This window comes from Arachis ipaensis, chromosome B06 (genome assembly GCF_000816755.2).
Source record: "Arachis ipaensis cultivar K30076 chromosome B06, Araip1.1, whole genome shotgun sequence".
In the NCBI taxonomy this organism is placed as follows: domain Eukaryota; kingdom Viridiplantae; phylum Streptophyta; class Magnoliopsida; order Fabales; family Fabaceae; genus Arachis; species Arachis ipaensis.
The window spans coordinates 82,590,690-82,597,735 of NC_029790.2; positions in this window are offsets into that span (position 1 = coordinate 82,590,690).

Sequence of the window (7,046 nt, forward strand, 5' to 3'; positions counted from 1 at the left end):
TGATTAAGGAATCCAAGAGATATTTATTCAATCGAAGGTAGAATGGAGGTGGTTATCAGGCATGCGTTCATAGGTTGAGGATGATGATGAGTGTCACGGATCATCACATCCATCATATTGAAGTGCGAATAAACATCTTAGATAGAAACAAGCGTGTTTGAATAGAAAACAGAAATAGTTGCATTAATTCATGGAAACACAGCAGAGCTCCTCACCCCCAACAATGGACTTCAGAGACTCATGCCGTCAAAGAGTACAAAGTTCAGATCTAAAATGTCATGATTTTCAAAATAAATCTCTAAAAGTTGTTTAAATACTAAACTAGTAACCTAGGTTTACAGAAAATGAATAAACTAAGATAATTGGTGCAGAAATCCACTTCTGGGGCCCACTTGATGTGTGCTGGGGCTGAGACTTAAGCTTCTCACATGCCTAGGCTGTTTCTGGAGTTGAACGCCAGGTTGTAACCTGTTTCTGGCGTTTGACGCTAGATTGCAACATGGAACTGGCGTTGAATGCCAGTTTACATCGTCTATCCTTGAGCAAAGTATGGACTATTATATATTTCTGGAAATCCCTGGATGTCTACTTTCCAACGCAATTGAGAGCGTGCCATTTTGACTCCTATAGCTCCAGAAAATCCATTTTGAGTGCAGGAAGGTCAGAATCCAACAGCATCTGCAGTCCTTTTTCAGCCTGAATCAGATTTTTGCTCAGCTCCCTCAATTTCAGCCAGAAAATACCTGAAATTACAGGAAAATACACAAACTCATAGTAAATTCCAGAAATATGATTTTTATTTAAAAACTAATAAAAATATAATAAAAACTAACTAAATCATACTAGAAACATACTAAAAACAATGCCAAAAAGCGTATAAATTATCCACTCAGCATCCCATGTTGGAGCTTAATTCTCCTAGGAAAGTGTTGATTTGCTCCCAATAGTTTTGTGGAGGGAAGTGCATCCCTTGAGGCATCTCAGAGATTTCATGGTGAGGAATTTCCTCATGCTCTTATTGAGGTCTATGATCTCTTGTTTGCTCCATCCTTTTCTTAGTGATGGGCTTATCCTCTTCATCTCCTATGACTCAGAGGTGGAAGCTTTTGCCTTCCCTTTCCTCTTTCTAGAGGTTTCTCTGGCCTTAGGTGTCATAAATGGTTATGGAAAAACAAAAAGCAACGCTTTTACCACACCAAACTTAGAAAGTTTGCTCGTCCTCGAGCAAAAGAAGAGAAGAGGGAGTAGAAGAAGAAGAAAATAGATGAGATGGAGAGGTGTGAATGGTTCGGCCAAAGAGGTTTTAGGTGGTTATGATGTGTGAAAAGGAAGGGGTGATGGTTTGAATTTGAGTGGGTGGGTGTAGGTGGTTGTATGATGGTTTTGGAGGAGTAATGGAGGTGATTGGTGGAGGTTATTTTGGGGAAGAGAGTTATGAAAAGGTGTGAAGAGGAGAGAAGAAGTGGTGGGGATCCTGTGGGGTCCACAGATCCAGTGGGGCCAAGGACTTAACATCCCTGCTCCAATTAGGCGTGTAAAACGCCCTTGCACTGCAATCCTGGCGTTTAACGCCAGACTGCTGCTTGTTTCTGGCGTTAAACACCCAAATGTAGCCTGTGTCTGGCGTTTAACGCCAGGTAGATGCTTGTTTTTGGAATTAAACGCCAGCTTGGTGCTTGTTTCTGGCGTTAAACGCCAGACAGATGCTTGTTTCTGGCGTTTAAACGCCAAAATGCTCCTCCTCCACGGTGTGCTATTTTTAATGCTGTTTTTCATTCTGTTTTTGATTTTTTAGTAGTTTTTATGATTCCACATGATCATCAACCTAATAAAACACGAAATAAAAATAAAAATGTAATTAAATATAATTAAATAAGTGCTTGACAGTGAGCTCTCATGGAGCCTCACAGTGAGCTTTTTTAAATAAATGCCTCCCAACAAGTGCTTTTTTAATGTCAATAGCTTGAAAGTGAGCTCTCATGGAGCCTCACAGGGAATCAGAGCAAGGTTGAAACCTCCCAACACCAAACTTAGAGTTTGAATGTGGGGGTTTAACACCAAACTTAGAGTTTGGTTGTGGCCTTCCAACACCAAACTTAGAGTTTGACTGTGGGAGATTTGGTTGATTCTGCAGTGAGAGAAGCTTTTCATGCTTCCTCTCCATGGTTACCGAAGGAGATCCTTGAGTCTTAAACACAAGGTTGTCCTCATTCAGTTGAAGGACCAACTCTCCTCTGTCCACATCAATCACAGCTCTTGCTGTGGCTAGGAAGGGTCTTCCAAAGATGATGGATTCATCCTCATCCTTTCTAGTGTCTAGGATTATGAAATCAGCAGGGATGTAAAGGCCTTCAACCTTTACTAACACGTCCTCTACTTGTCTATAAGCTTGTTTTCTTGAGTTGTCTGCCATCTCTAAAGAGATTCTGGTAGCTTGCACCTCAAAGATCCCAAGTTTCTCCATTATAGAGAGTGGCATTAAGTTTATTCCTGACCCCAGGTCACACAGAGCCTTCTCAAAGGTCATGGTGCCTATGTTACAGGGAATTAGGAATTTACTAGGATCCTATTTCTTTTGAGGTAATTTCTGCCTATCCAATGTATTTAGTTCATTGGTAAGTGATGAGCGGATAATTTATACGCTTTTTGGCATTATTTTTAGTATGTTTTTAGTACATTTTAGTTAGTTTTTATTATGTTTTTATTAGTTTTTAAATAAAAATCACTTTTCTGGGCTTTACTATGAGTTTGTGTGTTTTTCTGTAATTTCATATATTTTCTGGCTGAAATTGAGGAACCTGAGCAAAAATCTGATTTAGAGGCTGAAAAAGGACTGTAGATGCTGTTGGATTCTGACCTCCCTGCACTCAAAGTGGATTTTCTGGAGCTACAGAAGCCAAATTGGCGCACTCTCAATCGCGTTGGCAAGTAGACATCCTGGGCTTTCCAGCAATATATAATAGTCCATACTTTGCCCGAGATTTGATGGCCCAAACAGGCGTTCCAAGTCAGCTCAAGAATTCTGGCGTTTAACTCCAGAACTGGCACAAAAGCTGGAGTTAAACGCCCAAACTGACATAAAAGCTGGCGTTTAACTCCAAGAAATGTCTCTACACATGAAAGCTTCAATGCTCAGCCCAAGCACACACCAAGTTGGCCCCGGAAGTGGAATTTTACAATAAACACCCTAGCTTACTCATTTTCTGTAACCCTAGGTCACTAGTTTACTATAAATACTACTTTCAGTGATTCATATTGTACCTCATGACATTCTACACGTTTTTCATTGTATTTTCTACAGCATGAGTCTCTAAACCCCATTGTTGGGGGTGAGGAGCTCTGCTGTTCTTCATGAATTAATGCAATTACTACTGTTTTCCATTCTATTACTTTTGCTTCCATTCTAAGATATTCATTCACACTTCAACTTGATGAATGTGATGATCCGTGACACTGATCATCATTCTCACTTATGAACGCGTGCCTGACAACCACCTCCGTTCTACCTTAGATTGAATGCATATCTCTTAGCCTCATGATTCAAATCAGAGTCTTCGTGGTATAAGCTAGAATCATTGGTGGTCATTCCTGAGATCCGGAACGTCTAAATCTTGTCTGTGGTATTCTGAGTAGGATCTGGGAAGGGATGACTGTGACGAGCTTCAAACTCGCGAGTGTTGGGTGTAGTGACAGACGTAAAAGGATCAATGGATCCTATTCCGACATGATCGAGAACCGACAGATGATTAGCCGTGCGGTGACAGCACATTTGGAACATTTTCACTGAGAGGACGGGATGTAGCCATTGACAATGGTGATGCCCAACATAAAGCTTGCCATGGAAGGAATCTTGCGTGCATGAAAAAGAAGACAGTAGGAAAGCAGAGGTTCAGAAGACAAAGCATCTCCAAAGCCTCAACTTGTTCTTCATTACTGCATAACAAGTATTTATTTCATGTTCTTTTACTTTTTACAATTAAATCTGAGAATTACTGATATCCTGACTAAGAGTTACAAGATAACGATAGCTTGCTTCAAGCCGACAATCTCCGTGGGATCAACCCTTACTCACGTAAGGTATTACTTGGACGACCCAGTGCACTTGCTGGTTAGTTGTGCGGAGTTACAAAAGTGTGATTGTAATTTCGTGCACCAAGTTTTTGGCGCCGTTGCCGGGGATTGTTTGAGTTTGGACAACTGACGGTTTATCTTGTTGCTTGGATTAGGAATATTTTATTTTTGTTGGTTTAGAGTCTTTTATTTGAGTTTAGTTTTATATTTTAAGTTTGGTGTCAATTGCATGCTTTTATTTTCTTTTAATTTTTCGAAATTGCATGTCCTCAGTTCTTTCTTGATTTTTAAAAATTCTAAGTTTGGTGTCTTCTTTGTGTTTTCCTTTAATTTTTCGAAAATTTTTGTTTGATTCTCTAAAAATTTTAAGTTTGGTGTGTTTTTGTGCTTTTATTTACTTAAAAATTTTTCAAAAATTTGTTCTTGGTGTTCATCTTGATCTTCAAAGTGTTCTTGGTGTTCATCTTGACATTCAAAGTTTTCTTGTTTGTTCTCTGTGTTTTGATCTAAAATTTCTAATTTTAGTGTCATTTTGTTGTTTTTCTCTTTCCGCATTAAAATTCAAAAAATAAAAAAATATTCCTTCCTTATTTTACTCATAAATTTCGAAATTTTGCATTAATTTAGTCAAAGATTTTCAAAATCATATCTTTTTTTAGTCAAGTCAATATTCTAATTTCAAAAATTGATCTTTTCACACCTTTTTCAAAAATAAAATCTTTTTAATTTGCAATCATATCTTCTCAATCGTATCTTTTTCAAAATAATTCTCAATCATATCTTTTTAATTACTAATTTCAAAATCTTTTTAATTAATTAATTTATTTAGTTTTCAATTTGCTTTTATTTTATTTTATTTTATTTCTGTTTTCAAAATATTATTTTATTTTCCATTTATTTTACTTATTATTTTCGGTTACTCTTAAACAAAAAAAAAAATATAATTCATATCAATTCCCTTTTCTCCATCATGGACATACGTGGAAGTGAACAGTCTAGAAGGACTCTGGGGTCATATGCTAACCCCATTACAGCTGCATATGGGAGTAGCATCTGTATACCTCTCATCAAAGCAAGCAGCTTTGAGCTAAATCCTCAGCTCATTATCATGGTGCAGGAAAATTGCCAGTATTTTGATCTTCCACAGGAAGAACCTACTGAGTTTCTGGCACAGTTCTTACAAATTGCTGATACAGTACGTGATAAAGAAGTGGATCAGAATGTCTACAGATTATTACTGTTTCCATTTGCTGTAAAAGATCAAGCTAAGAGGTGGTTAAATAACCAACCCACAGCAAGCATAAAAACATGGAGACAGTTATCAGAAAAATTCTTGAATCAATTTTACCCTCCAAAAAGGATGACACAGCTAAGGCTGGACATCCAAGGCTTTAAACAAGAGGATCATGAATCCCTTTATAATGCCTGGGAGAGGTACAAAGGGATGCTGAGAAAATGCCCCTCTGAAATGTTTTCAGAGTGGGTACAGTTAGACATCTTCTACTATGGACTTACAGAAAGAGCTCAGATGTCCCTAGACCACTCAGCTGGTGGATCTATACACATGAAAGAAACAATTGAAGAAGCTCAAGAGCTCATAGATACAGTTGCTAGAAATCAACATCTGTATTCAAACAGTGAGTCCTCCATAAAAGAAGAGGCTATGGCAGTAACTACTGATCCCAATCCTCAAGAACAGATTGTTGAACTTAATCGGCAATTACTCCTTATGACAAAATAATTAGCAGAATTCAGAGAGATTTTCCAAGACACTAAAAATGCTAACAAGAATATAGAAGCACAATTGAATCAGACAAGACAATAGCTATCTAAACAGATAACAGAAGAGTGCCACGCTGTCCAACTAAGGAGCAGGAAGACATTGAATAACTCAGCTCAAAATAGCAAAAAGTCAAGAAAGGAACAAATGACAGAGGATGACCAAACCACTACCCAAGATCCCTCTGAGGACATCAAGAGCCCAGAGAGGAATAACTCTGGCATTCAAACGCCAGAAAAGGGTGGGAAGCTGGCGTTAAACGCCCATCCAGCACCCAATCCTGGCGTTCAAACGCCTATGAGGGATCAGACACTTGCAAGTGCTGATAGTAACCCCTCTAAGAAGGCTTCTCCAACCACTTCTGTAGGGAATAAACCTACAGCAACTAAGGTTGAAGAATATAGAGCCAAGATGCTTTATCCTCAGAAACTCCGTCAAGTAGAACAGGATAAATAATTTGCCCGCTTTGCAGACTATCTCAGGACTCTTAAGATAAAGATCCCATTTGCAGAGGCACTTGAGCAAATACCCTCTTATGCTAAGTTCATGAAAGAGATCTTAAGTCATAAGAAGGATTGGAGAGAAACTGAAAAAGTGTTTCTCACTGAAGAATGCAGTGCAGTCATTCTGAAAAGCTTACCAGAGAAGCTTCAAGATCCAGGGAGCTTTATGATACCATCCACAATAGAGGGTGCTTGTACTAAGACAACTCTATGTGACCTTGGAGCAAGTATCAATCTAATACCTGCATCCACCATCAGAAAGCTTGGCTTGACCAAAGAGGTCAAACCAACCCAGATATGTCTTCAACTTGCTGATGGCTCCATTAAATACCCATCAGGCATAATTGAGGACATGATTATCAAGGTTAGGCCATTTGCCTTTCCCACTAACTTTGTAGTGCTGGAAATGGAGGAACACAAGAGTGCAACTCTGATTCTAGGAAGACCTTTCCTAGCAACTGGACGAACTCTCATTGATGTCCAAAAAGGGGAAGTGACCCTGAGAGTCAATGAGGATGAGTTCAAGTTAAATGTTGTCAGAGCTATGCAGCATCCAAACACGTCAAATGACTGCATGAGCGTTGATATTATTGACTCCCTGGTGGAAGAGGTCAATATGACTGAAATTCTTGAATCAGAGCTAGAGGACATCTTTAAAGATGTTCAGCCTGATCTGGAGGAATCAAAGGAAA